Source organism: Macaca mulatta, chromosome 19, assembly GCF_049350105.2.
Source record: "Macaca mulatta isolate MMU2019108-1 chromosome 19, T2T-MMU8v2.0, whole genome shotgun sequence".
NCBI lineage: Eukaryota > Metazoa > Chordata > Mammalia > Primates > Cercopithecidae > Macaca > Macaca mulatta.
The window spans coordinates 65971113-65984997 of NC_133424.1; the positions used below are offsets into that span (position 1 = coordinate 65971113).

General features: G+C 47.5%; 1 protein-coding gene and 3 non-coding genes across 6 annotated transcripts in view; all 4 read left to right on the forward strand.

The window, feature by feature from the left end:
• Positions 1 to 13885, forward strand: part of NDUFA3 (NADH:ubiquinone oxidoreductase subunit A3) — a 427160-nt gene that overhangs the window by 62779 nt on the left and 350496 nt on the right. The gene's annotated exons all lie outside the window — the stretch shown is intronic.
• On the forward strand, positions 7 to 95 carry MIR523B (microRNA mir-523b). The gene has a single exon (NR_032588.1). It is a non-coding gene; the product is annotated as a microRNA mir-523b (primary transcript).
• Positions 9436 to 9525, forward strand: MIR516B (microRNA mir-516b). Its single transcript, NR_032718.1, has one exon. It is a non-coding gene; the product is annotated as a microRNA mir-516b (primary transcript).
• Positions 12650 to 12768, forward strand: MIR518A-3 (microRNA mir-518a-3). Its single transcript, NR_128402.1, is given in 1 exon segment — positions 12650 to 12768. It is a non-coding gene; the product is annotated as a microRNA mir-518a-3 (primary transcript).

Here is a 13885-nt window from a genome sequence, read left to right on the forward strand (position 1 = left end):
AGAAGATCTCATGATGTGACCCTCTAGAGCGAAGCGCTTTCTGTTGGCTAGAAAAGAATAGGAAGCGCTTCCCTTTAGAGTGTTACGCTTTGAGAAAAGCAACGCGGATCTTGGTAATACACTTGCAGAGCGTGCTTATAATCAAACGTGGAATATGGTGGGGTTTTGTGTTTGTTTTGTTTTGTTTTCTAAGACAGGGTGTCTGTTGCCCAGGCTGGAGTGTGGTGGCCTCTCCAACCTAGATCTCTTGGGTTCAAGGGGCCCTCTTTTTTGGGACAGCGTCTTGCTCTGTGACCCTGGCTGGATGCCCTGTCAGGAACTTCACTCACTGCAACCTCTGCCTCCTAGGTTCAAGCGATTCTCCTGCCTCAGCCTCCCGAGCAGCAGGGATTACAGGTATGTGCCACCATGCCTGGCTAATTTTTGTATTTTTATTATTTATTTGTTTTTTTTTTTTTTCATTCATTCATTTATTTATTTATTTTTGAGACAGAGTCTCACTCTGTCGTCCATGCTGGAGTGCAGTGGTGCAATCTCGGTTCACTGCAAACTCCACCTCCCACCACAGCCTCCTGAATTAGTGTCTACAGGCGTGCACCACCACACTTGGCTCACTTTTGTATTTTTACAGATGAGGTTTTACCATGTTTCCCGGGCTGGTGTCTGACTCCTGAGCCCAAGTGTTCCTCCTGCCTTGGCCTACGTAAGTGCTGCAGTTGGAGGTGAGAGCCACCGCACCCCACCTGTTCTTGTGTATCTCTGTTCAGATGTTACTGAGGAACATTTCCGGGGTAACCTATGGTCTGTCCTGGAGAATGATTGTGTGTGAGACAATGTGTATTCTTCAACATCCTAGATTCCATTTTGGACGCTCCCATCGGGAATGCGTGCTCATTTCCTGGAACTCCAGTGAACACTTGGCTCTCCATCCATTTGCTGTTCTCTAGACATCCAGCCCACTTCTCTGGTTAAATATAAGGTATGTGTATTGGGCATTGCTTTTTCTCTTTGGAGACAAAACTCAGGAGGATTGCCCCTTGATGAGCAAGGCTAACCTGCTGAGCCTTTGAAGCAAAGAACTGGAGATGGTCCTTTCCAGGGTTTTTATTCTGGATTCCAGAAAACATGCAAACAGAGGCAGAAATTGCATCTTTGTTTTTGTGTGCATTTTGACCTGGTCAAGGAAAATTTCAACAGGAAACCCGGAGTCCTGGAGCAAGAAGATCTCATGCTGTGACCCTCCAAAGGGAAACACTTTCTGTTGTCTAAAAGAAAAGAAGGCGCGTCCCTTTGGAGTGTTACAGTTTGAGGAAAGCAACATTGAAGTTGATGCTGATCTTGGTAATACATTTGCAGAGCATGCTTCTTATCTTCAGACTTCCATGATTATGGGGTTCTGTTTTGGTTTTGCTTTTTTATTCTAAGACAGGATCTCTGTTGCCCAGGCTAGAGTGCAGTGGCCCATCCAGCCTAGGTCTCTTGGATTCAAATGGTCCTTTTTGGGGAGCAGAGTCTTTCTCTGTCACCCAGGCTGATGTGCAGTGGCATGATCTCAGCTCACTGCAACCTCTGCCTCCCAGGTTCAAGCCATTCTCCTGCCTCAGCTTCCCAAGCAGCTGAGATTACAGGCATTCATCACCACGCCTGGATAATGTTTGTATTTTTTTTTAATTAATTAATTAATTTATTTATTTATTTATTTTTGAGACGGAGTCTCCCTGTCACCCAGGCTGGAGTGCAGTGGCATGATCTCGGTTCACTGCAACCTCTGCCTCCCAGGTTCAAGCAATTCTTCTGCCTCAGCCTCCTGAGTAGCTGGAATTACAGGAGCCCAACCCCGCACCTGGCTACGTTTCGTATTTTTTTTTTTAGTAGAGATGAGATTTCATCATGTTGGTTAGGCTGGTCTCAAATTCCTGACCTCAAGTGATTCGCCCACCTCTGCCTCCCAAATTTCTGGGATTACAGGCATGCGCCCCCACGCCTGGCCTAATTTTTGTATTTTTAGCAGAGATGTGGTTTCACCATGTTGGCCAGGCTGGTCTCAGCTCCTGACCTTAGGTGATCTGCCTGCCTCGGCCTCCCAAAGTGCGGAGAATACAGGCATAAACCAACGCACCTGGCCATTAACACTTTTTAGTCCGTGGAAATTATTCGGGCACTGGTTTATAGAACCTCACATGGGGTCAGGTAGAGTTGAAGGGGGACCCCAATGTCCTTGCAGATGGGATGTGCACTGCTTCGCAAGAGCACGGAGGTAGAGTGTATGGGGTTTGAGTTTTCATTGGGGAAATAAAGCCGAAATCTTGGGTGCATGACCAGGTCATATATGCAACGAGACGGGGTCTCACTATGCTGCCCAGGCTAAAGTGGGCTTAGATCCTCCTGCGTCTGCCCCTCGCCAGTCCTTAGTAGCTGGGACTGCATGTGAATATTATTAACCTATGCATAGGAAGAGGAAAGTACGGACTGTTCTTCATTCATGCCCCACCCCCAGTTACATTTGTATTTTAGATGAACCATGTGTTTGAGATGCACTTGAAGAACAAATGATTTGCTGTTTAGATGTGAGCATCCTTTTTTGCTCCTGATTTTAAATACAGGACAAGGCCGGGTACGGTGGTTCACACCTGTAATCTCATTATTTGGGTAGGCAGAGACAGGAGGATCACCTGAGGTCAATTGCTTGAGACCAGCCTGGCCAACACGGTGAAACCCCATCTGTACTAAAAATACAAAATTTAGCCATTCTAAATTTGTGCTGTTGTTGTGCTGCACGCCTGTAATCCCAGCTACTCCGGCCACCGCACCCCAGCCTGGGTGACAGAGCGAGACTCCGTCTCAAAAAAAAAAAAAGGCACCCACCAGCACACGCAGCTAATTTTTGTGTTTGTAGTAGAGACAGGGTTTTACCATGTTGGCCAGGCTGGTCTCGAACTCCCAACCTCAGGTAATCCGCTTGCCTCGGCCTCCCAAACTGCTGGGATTACAGGCATGAGCCACCGCGCCTAGCTTCAAGTGGTCCTCTTTTTTTTTTTTTTTTTTTGAGACGGAGTCTTGCTCTGTCACCCAGGCTGGAGTGCAGTGGCGCGATCTCGGCTCACTGCAAGCTCCGCCTCCCGGGTTCACGCCATTCTCCTGCCTCAGCCTCCCGAGTAGCTGGGACTACAGGTGCCCACAACCGCGCCTGGCTAATTTTTTGTATTTTTAGTAGAGACGGGGTTTCACCGTGGTCTCGATCTCCTGACCTTGTGATCCGCCCGCCTCGGCCTCCCAAAGTGCTGGAATTACAGGCGTGAGCCACCGCGCCCGGCCAAGTGGTCCTCTTAAGTCAGTCTAGACTGTGGTCTATCCTGGAGGATGCTTGTGTGTGTGACAATGTATGTTCTTCAACATCTTAGATTCCATTTTGGAGGCTCCCAAGGGAACTGTGTGTCCCTGTGCTGGAACTCAAGTGAACACTTGGCTCTCCATCCATTGCTGTTCTCTAGAAATCCAGCCCGATTCTCTTGGTTAAAAATAAGGTATGAGTAGTAGGCATTGCTTTTTCTCTTTGGGGACAAAACTCAGGAGGATCGTCCCTTGATGAACAAGGCTAACCTGCTGAGCCTTTGAAGCAAGGAACTGGAGATGGTCCTTTTAGGGGTTTATGTTCTGGATTCCAGAAAACAGGCAAACAGGGCTAATAAATGCATTTTTATTTTTGTATCCATTTTAAACTGGTCAAGGAAAATTCCAACAAAAAACCCAGAGTGCTGGAAGAAGAAGATCTCAGGCTGTGACCCTCTAAAGGGAAGTGCTTTCTGTTGTGTGAAAGAAAACGAAATCGCTTCCCTTTGGAGCGTTACAGTTTGAGAAGCTCAACGCCGAAGCTGATATGGATTTTGGTAATACATTTGCAGAGCATGCTTATTATCAGATGATGATGTGGTTCTGTGCCTTTTTTTTTTTTTTTCCCCCTAAGACAAAATCTGTGTTTTCCAGGCTGAAGTCCGTAAGCACTTCCAACCTAGGTCTCTTGTGCTCCAATGGTCCTCCTTTTTGGGACAGAATCCTGCTCTGTGACCCAGGCTAGAGTGCAGTGGCGCGATCTCGGCTCACGGCAACCTCCGCCTCCCGGGTTCAAGCAATTCTCCTGCCTCAGCTTCGTGAGTAGCTGGGATTACAGGCACCCAAATCATGTTTGGCTAACATTTGTGTTTTTCTTTTTTATTCATTTATTTATTTACTTTTCAGATGGAGTCTCGCTGTCAACCAGGCTGGAGGGCAGTGGCGTGATCCGGCTGACTCCAACCTCTGCCTGTCGTGGTCAAGCAATTCTCCTGCCTCAGCCTCCGGAGTAGCTGGAATGACAGGAACACACCACCATGCCCAGCTACTTTTTGTATTGTTTTTTTCATTTTTCATTTTTTTTTTTTTAAGTAAACAGGGGGTTTCACCATGTTGTCCAGGCTAGTCCGAAACCCCTGACCTTAAGTGAGCCACCGTGTGTGGCCGTCACCACCTTTCACTTTATGGAAATTTTTCTGAACCTCACGTGGGGTCAGGTGGAGTTGAAGGGACCTCAGTGTCCCCTGCAGATGGGATGTGCACGGCTCAGCAGGAGCACGGGGGTGGAGTGCATGGGGCTTCAGTGTTTATTGGGGAAATGAAGCTGAAATCTTGGGTGCATGACCAGGAGATAAATGCATGAGACGGGGTCTCACTATGCTGCCCAGGCTAAAGTGGGCTTAGATCCTCCTGCGTCTGCCCCTCGCCAGTCCTTAGTAGCAGGAACTACATGTGAATATTATTAACCTATGCATAGGAAGAGGAAAGTACGGACTATTCTTCGATTCATGCCCCACCCCCAGTTACATTTGTATTTTAGATGAACCATGTGTTTGAGATGCACTTGAAGAACAAATGATTTGCTGTTTAGATGTGAGCATCCTTTTTTGCTCCTGATTTTAAATACAGGACAAGGCCGGGTACGGTGGTTCACGCCTGTAATCCCATCATTTGGGTAGGCAGAGACAGGAGGATCACCTGAGGTCAATTGCTTGAGACCAGCCTGGCCAACACGGTGAAACCCCATCTGTACTAAAAATACAAAATTTAGCCATTCTAAATTTGTGCTGTTGTTGTGCTGCACGCCTGTAATCCCAGCTACTCAGGAGGATGAGGCAGGAGAATCGCTTGAAGCTGTGAGGCAGAGGTTACGGTGAGCTGAGATCGCACAAGTGAACTCCAGCCTGGGCAAAAGAATAAGATTCAATCTCAAAAAAAATGAAAAACAGACCGGGCGCGGTGGCGCACGCCTGTAATCCCAGCACTTTGGGAGGTTGAGACGGGCGGATCACCTCAGGTCTGCCGCGGCATCGTGGCAAAACCTCATCTCTACTAAAAATACAAAAATTAGCCAGGTGCGATGACAGGTGCCTGTAATGCCAGCTACTCAGGAGGGCCAAGGCAGGAGAATCACTGGAACTGGGCGGCAGAGGTTGCAGTGAGCCAAGATCGTACCACTGCACTCCAGCCTGTCGACAGAATAAGACTTGGTCTAAAAAAAAAAAATACTTTTTTTAATTAAGAAAAAACAAGATAAATATGGGACCATCATGAATTTGGTTGTCACCTTTGTGCAGGGGTCATGGTAATCTCTGTCATTCTAATTTTTTTTACGTGCCCTGCCAAAGCAAATACTTATGTGTAGGTATTCTTCTTCCTGTGAGAACACAATATATAGAATTTTATTTTCTTTGAGACATGGTCTCAAAAATGTCTGATATGGCTGGGCACAGTGGCTCAAGCCTATAATCCCAGCACTTTGGGAGACCGAGGCGTGTGGATCACCTGAGGTCTGGAGTTCAAGACCAGCCTGGCCAACATGGCAAAAATCCATTTCTACTAAAAAACAAATAAACAAACAAACAAACAAAATATATATATATATATATAAAAGCCGGGCATGGTGGCAGGCACGGGTAATCCCAGCTACTTGGGAGCCTGAGGCAGGAGAATAGCTTGAACCTGGGAGGTGGAGGTTATTCTTTATCACTTTGAGTTTGTTTTTTGTTTTTGTGTGTGTGGTTGTTTGTTTTAGAGACAAGGCCTGGCTGTGTCACCCAGGCAAAAGTGCAGTAATGTGATCTTGGCTCACTGTAACCTCCACCCCCCACCTACGCCTCCTGAATTAGTGTCTACAGGCATGCACCACCACACCTGGCTCACTTTTTTTTTTTTTTTTTTTTTTTTTTTGAGGGAATTTTGCTCTTATTGCCCAGGCTGGAGTACAATGGCAAGATTTCAGATCACTGCAACCTCCACCTTTCAGGTTCAAGTCATTCTCCTGCCTCAGCCTCCCAAGTAGCTGCAATTACAGGCGCCCACCACCACACTCAGCTAATTTTGTATTTTTAGTAGAGACAGGTTTCCCCATGTTTGTCAGGCTGGTCTCCAACTTTTGACCTCTAGTGACCCACCCGCCGCAGACTCCTAAATTGCTGAGATTACAGGCAGGAGCCACCACACCTGGCCACCTGGCTAAAATTGTAGTTTTTGTACAGACAGGGTTTCACCATTTTACCTGAGCTGGTCTCCAACACCTGAGCTGAAGTGATCCTCCTGCCTTGGCCTCCTAAAGTGTTGGGATTAGAGGTTGGAGCCACTGTGCCTCATACTTGTGTATTTCTTTATTTTTATGTACGTATGTATGTATGTATGTATGTATTTTGAGACAGAGTTTCGCTCTTGTTGCCCAGGCTGGAGTGCAGTGGTACAATCTTGGCTCAACGCAACCTCCGCCTCTTAGGTTGAAGCGATTTTCCTGCCTCAGCTTCCTGGGTAGCTGGGATTAAAGGCACCCACCAGCACACCCAGCTAATTTTTGTGTTTGTAGTAGAGACAGGGTTTTACCATGTTGGCCAGGCTGGTCTCGAACTCCCAACCTCAGGTAATCCGCCTGCTTCGGCCTCCCAAACTGCTGGGATTACAGGCATGAGCCACCGCGCCTAGCTTCAAGTGGTCCTCTTAAGTCAGTCGAGACTGTGGTCTATCCTGGAGGATGCTTGTGTGTGTGACAATGTATGTTCTTCAACATCTTAGATTCCATTTTGGAGGCTCCCAAGGGAGCTGTGTGTCCCTGTGCTGGAACTCAAGTGAACACTTGGCTCTCCATCCATTGCTGTTCTCTCGAAATCTAGCCTGGTTCTCTTGGTTAAAGATAAGGTATGAGTAGTAGGCATTGCTTTTTCTCTTTGGGGACAAAACTCAGGAGGATCGTCCCTTGATGAACAAGGCTAACCTGCTGAACCTTTGAAGCAAGGAACTGGAGATGGTCCTTTTAGGGGTTTATGTTCTGGATTCCAGAAAACAGGCAAACAGGGCCAATAAATGCATTTTTATTTTTGTATCCATTTTAACCTGGTCAAAGAAAATTCCAACAAAAAACCCAGAGTACTGGAGGAAGAAGATCTCGGGCTGTGACCCTCTAAAGGGAAGCGCTTTCTGTTGTGTGAAAGAAAACGAAGCGCTTCTCTTTGGAGCGTTACGGTTTGAGAAGCTCAACGCCGAAGCTGATGCGGATTTTGGTAATACATTTGCAGAGCATGCTTATTATCAGATGATGATGTGGGTCTGTGCTTTTTTTTTTCCCCCCCTAAAACAAAATCTGTGTTTTCCAGGCTGAAGTCCGTAAGCACTTCCAACCTAGGTCTCTTGTGCTCCAATGGTCCTCCTTTTTGGGACAGAGTCTTGTTCTGTGACCCAGGCTAGAGTGCAGTGGTGCGATCTCAGCTCACGGCAACCTCCGCCTCCCGGGTTCAAGCAATTCTCCTGCCTCAGCTTCGTGAGTAGCTGGGATTACAGGCACCCAACATCATGCTTGGCTAACATTTGTGTTTTTCTTTTTTATTCATTTATTTATTTACTTTTCAGATGGAGTCTCGCTGTCAACCAGGCTGGAGGGCAGTGGCGTGATCCCGGCTGACTCCAACCTCTGCCTGTCGTGGTCAAGCAATTCTCCTGCCTCAGCCTCCGGAGTAGCTGGAATGACAGGAACACACCACCATGCCCAGCTACTTTTTGTATTTTTTTTTTAATTTTTAATTTTTTTTTTTAAGTAAACAGGGGGTTTCACCATGTTGTCCAGGCTAGTCCCAAACCCCTGACCTTAAGTGAGCCACCGTGTGTAGCCATCACTACCTTTTACTTTATGGAAATTTTTCTGGTACTGGGATAGAACCTCACGTGGGGTCAGGTGGAGTTGAAGGGACCTCAGTGTCCCTTGCAGATGGGATGTGCATGGCTCAGCAGGAGCACGGAGGTGGAGTGCATGGGGCTTCAGTGTTTATTGGGGAAATGAAGCTGAAATCTTGGGTGCATGACCAGGAGATAAATGCATGAGACGGGGTCTCACTATGCTGCCCAGGCTAAAGTGGGCTTAGATCCTCCTGCGTCTGCCCCTCCCCAGTCCTTGGTCGCTGGGGCTGCATGTGAATATTAACCCATGCATAGGCAAGAAGAAGGTAAGGACTGTTATTTTGTTCACACCCAGCCCCCAGTTAAATTTATCATATATATAATATATCATATATATAACATAATTATATACACACAAAATGCTGATTTGAATACAGAGAATACTCTGACATCACCTTGGGTATTTTTTGTTTCTTGTGTGTGTGTGTGTTTTGTTTCGTTAGTTATTTCTGAGACAAGATCTGGCTCTATTGCCCAGGCTGGAGTGTAGTGGTGCGATCTCAGCTCACTGCAACCTCCACCTCCCACCTAAGCCTGCTGAGTTAGTGTCTCCAGGCATGCACCACCACACCTGGCTCACTTTTGTATTTTTTGTACACATGGGGTTACACCATGTTGCCGGGGCTGGTCTCAAACTCTTGAGCTCAGGTGATCCTCCCGTCGTGGCCTCCTAAAGTGCTGTGATTAGAGGTATGAGCCACTGTGCCCCACCTGTACTTGTGTATTTCTGTTCAAATTGTATTGAGGAGTTTTTACGGCCTAACCTGTGGTCTACCCTGCAGGATGTTTGTGTGTGAGACAATGTATGTTCTCGAACATCATAGATTCCATTTTGGATGCTCCCTTCGTGACTGTGGGTCCCTGTCCTGGAACTCAAGTGAACACTTGGCTCTCCATCCATTGCTGTTCTCTAGAAATCCAGCTCAATTCTCTTGGTTAAAGATAAGGTATGTGTACTGGGCATTGCTTCTTCTTTCTAGAGACAAAACTCAGGAGGATTGGCCCTTGATGAACAAGGCTAACCTGCTGATTCTTTGAAGCAAGAAACTGGAGATGGTCCTTTTAGGGGTTTATGTACTGGATTCCAGGAAACATGCAAACAGGGCCAATAAATGCATCTTTTTGTTTTTGTCCCTTTCAACCTGGTCAAAAAACATTCCAACAAAAAAATCCACCATGCACCAAGCAAGAAGATCTCAGGCTGTGACCATCTGGAGGTAAGAAGCACTTTCTGTTTTGTGAAAGAAAAGAAAGTGCTTCCTTTCAGAGGGTTACTCTTTGAGAAAAGCAACGTTGAAGGTTGAAATTGATGCTGATCTTGGTAATACATTTGGAGAGCATGCTTATCCTCAGACGTGGATGATGGTGGGGTTTGGTTTTTGTTTTATTTTTTATCTTAGACAGGGTCTCTGTTGCCCAGGCTGGAGTGTGGTGGCACTTCCAACCTAGATCTCTTGGTCTCAAATGGTCCTCTTTTTGGGGGCGGAGTCTCACTCTGTCCCAGGCTGGAGTGCAATGGCAGGAACTCAGCTCACTGCAATCTCTGCCTCCCAGGTTCAAGTGATTCTCCTGCCTCAGTTTTCCGAGTCGCTGGGATTACAGGCGCACTCCACCACACCTGGCTAATATTTGTAGTTTTCTTTATCATTCATTTATTTATTTGTTTTTGAGGAGGCATCTCGCTCGTTGCCCAGGGTTGAGTGCAGTGGCACAATCTCGCCTCACTGCAACCTCCACCCCCTCGGGTTCCAGCAATTCTCCTACCTCAGCCTCCCAAGTAGCTGGAATTATAGAAACACACCACCACACCTGGCTACTTTTGGTATTTTTTTTTCAGTAGAGACAGACCCTAGAAGAGGCTCCCCAGTGACAGGTGGGATGAGGGCAGCCCTTCTTATTGCCATAGTGAGCGATGCCTGTTCGTCCAGCCCTCAACACCTTTTACTCCTTGGAAGTTATGCCTGCACTGCTTTATAGAACCCCATTTGGGTTGAGGTAGAGTTGAAGGGGACCTCACTGTGCCTTGTAAATGGGATGTTCACTACATAGCAAGAGCATGGAGGTGGAGTGCATGGGGTTTGAGTTTTTATTGGGTAAATGAAGCTGAAATGTAAGGTGCATGACCATGTCATCAATGCACATTTGATTTAATTATTGTATTTTAGAGACGGGGGTCTCACTATGCCACTCAGGCTAAACTGGGCTCTGTTCCTCCCGACTCCATGGTAGCTGGGACTACAGGTGAAAGTTTTAATTCATGCACAGGTAAGAAGAGGGCAAGGAGGGTTCTCTGGTTCTGTCTTTGACTTTTTGAGGCAGTGTCGCTCTGTTACCCAAGCTGGAGTGCAGTAACGCAATCTCGGCTCACTGCAACCTCTGCCTCCTGGGTTCAATCAATTTTTTTTTTTTTTTTGAGTCAGAGTCTCACTCTGTCCCCCAGGCTGGAGTGCAGTGACCCAATCTCAGCTCACTGCAACTTCTGCCACTGGAGTAGCTGGGATTTCAGGTGCGTGCCACCACGCTTGGCTAATTTTGTGTGTGTGTATTTTTAGACCCGGGGTTTTCCCATGTTGGCCAGGTTGGTCTGGAACTCCTGACCTCAGGTGACCCGTGCACCTCGGCCTCTCAAAGTGCTGGGATTCCAGGCATATGCCACCGCACCGGCCCTGTCTCTGACTTTTGTGAACTGAGGAAGTAACCTTTCGAAATTTACTCTGAAATGTGAATTATTTTAGCATATTTTCGACCACCAACATTCTAGTTTGGGAGATTTTCATCACCCCAAAGAGGCTTATTCCCATTTGCAGTCAGTTCCCACCCCACTCTTCCCCCTAGACTGTGGCAACCACTCCATGTCTCTCCAGTTCTGGATCTGCCTCGTGGGCATGTCATATAGAACAACCTTGAATGGGAGGTCTGTTTTGACCCCCGTAATTGAGGATAACAGGTTGGACCTGGTTGTCTGCAGTGTGAATCTTATCACTGAAGGGTGGTCCCTGGATGGAAGCAGGAGGCTGGGAGAACTGGGCAGAACATCCTTTGGGAATGGAGTGGGGTGGGCAGACCCTGGTGTCTGGGAAGCTCACGAGGGTGGAAGACCCCACGTTCCTCCCTGAGAACTGCAAGGTGACCCTCCTGGGACACTGAAAGGAGTGAAGGCATCCGGACTGGGAACACCAGGGCACTGCACCACTGCAGGCAGGACAGCCGAGGGGAAAGGAGTGCCAGGCATCACTGGCTGGGGACATTTTGGGTTTGATCTGGATGGAGCAGGTGTCTTCTGGGAGAGAGAGCCCCTGGGATTTTCGCTCTGCTCCCTGGCTGTCTTTCAGTCCAAGAATCTGATGACGACAAAGGTCCTGCCCAGGGCCACTTCATTTGGTTTCTGGAGCCCCTTGGTCCTTCCTGCCTGGACTTGGGATCTTTTGGGGAAGTTTGGGATCTGGCAGGACGTCTGCATAATCCACAGAAATCCCTGAGAGTCCCTTCCCTTGGCCGACATCTCCGTGTTCCTACCTATTAGCTTCCAAAGGAGACCCTTATCTGAATTACCAAAGGCGGCTTCCCAGGCCAGGGATACCCAGTTAAATTTGTATTTCAGATCAACAGTATATTTGAGATGTATTTGAACAAGAAATGATCTGATGTTTAGGTGTGGGCATTTTATTTCCCAATTTTTTTTTTTTTTTTTGACAGAGTTTCGCTCTTCTCGCCCAGGCTGGAGTGCAATGTCACGATCTCGACTCACTGCAACCTCCACCTCCCGGGTTCAAGCGATTCTCCTGCCTCGGCCTCCCGAGTAGCTGGGATTACAGGCATGCACCACAACAGCAGCTCAGTTTTTGCATTTAGTGGAGATGGGGGTTCACCATGTTGGCCAGGCTGGTCTCAAACTCCTGACCTCAGGTAATTCCCCTCCCTTGGCCTTCCAAAGTGCTGGGATTATAGGCATGAGCCTCCACGCCTGGCCTCAAGTGGCCCTCTTGAGTTAACCTAGATTATGGTCTATGCTAGAGAATGTTCATGTGTATGACAGTGTATGTTCTTGAACATCATAGATGCCACTTTGGATGCTGCCATCGGGACTGTGTGCTCCTGGGCTGGAACTCAAGTGACACTTGGCTGAAAATCCATTGCTGTTCTCTAGAAATCCTGCCCAATTCTCTTGGTTAAAGATAAGGTATGTCTAGCGGGCACTGCTTTTTCTCTTTGGGAACAAAACTCAGGAGAATTGTCCCTTGATGAACAAGGTTAACCTGCTGAGCCTTTGAAGCAAGGAACTGGAGATGGTTTTAGGGGTTTATATTCTGGATTCCAGAAAACATGCAAATAGGGCCAATAAATGCATCTTTATTTTTATGTCCATTTTGACCTGGTTAAGGGAAATTTCCACAAGAAACCCAGAGTGCTGGAGCCAGAAGATCTCAGGCTGTGACCCTACAAAGGGAAGCCCTTTCTGTTGTCTAAACGAAAAGAAAGTGCTTCTCTTTGCTGGGTTACGGTTTGAGAAAAGCAGCATTGAAGTTGGTGCTGATCTTGGTAACATATTTGCAGTGCATGCTTATCACACTTGAACGATGGTGGGGTTCTGCTTCGGTTTTGCTTTTTTCATTCTAAGAAAGGGTTTCTGTTGCCCAGGCTGGAGTGCGGTGGCAGTGACATGTCCAACCTAGGTGTCTTGGATTCAAATGGTCCTTTTTTGGAAGCAAAGTCTCTGTCTGGCACCCAGGCTGGAGTGCAGTGATACAATCTTGGATCACTGCAACTTCTGCCTCCTGGGTGCAAGCGATTCTCCTGCTTCAGCTTCCCAGGTAGCTGAGATTACAGGTGCCCATCACCACACCTGGATAATGTTTTCATTTTTTAAAATTCATTTATTTATTTATCAGACAGAGTCTTGCTGTCACCCAGGCTGGAGTGCAGTGGCACAATCTTGGCTCACGGCAACCTCTGACTCCTGGGTTCAAGCAATTCTTCTGCCTCAGCCTCCTGAGTAGCTGGAATTACAGGAGTCCAACCCCGCACCTGGCTACTTTTTGTATTTTTTTTTTTTTTTTAGTAGAGATGGGATTTCACCATGTTGGTTAGGCTGGTCTCAAACCCTTGACCTCAAGTGATCCGCCCACCTCTGCCTCTCAAATTTCTGGGATGACAGGCATGCGCCCCCACGCCTGGCCTAATTTTTGTATTTTTAGGAGACATGGGGTTTCACCATGTTGGCCAGGCTGGTCTCAGCTCCTGACCTTAGGCGATCTGCCTGCCTCTGCCTCCCAAAGTGCTGAGAATATGGGCGTGAACCACCATGCCTGGCCATTAACACCTTTTACTCCATGAAAATTATTCTGGCACTGGTTTATAGAACCTCGCTTGGGGTCAGGTAGAGTTGAAGGGGACCCCAATGTCCCTGCAGATGGAATGTTCACTGCTTAGCAGGAGCACGGAGGTGGAGTGTGTGGGGTTTGAGTTTTCATTGGGGAAATGAAGCTGAACTCTTGGGTGCATGACCAGGTCATCTGTGCAACAAGACGGGGTCTCACTATGCTGCCCAGGCTAAAGTGGGCTCAGATCCTCCTGCCTCTGCCCCTGCCCAGTCCTTAGTAGCTGGGACTGCATGTGACTATTATTAACCCATGCACAGGAAGAG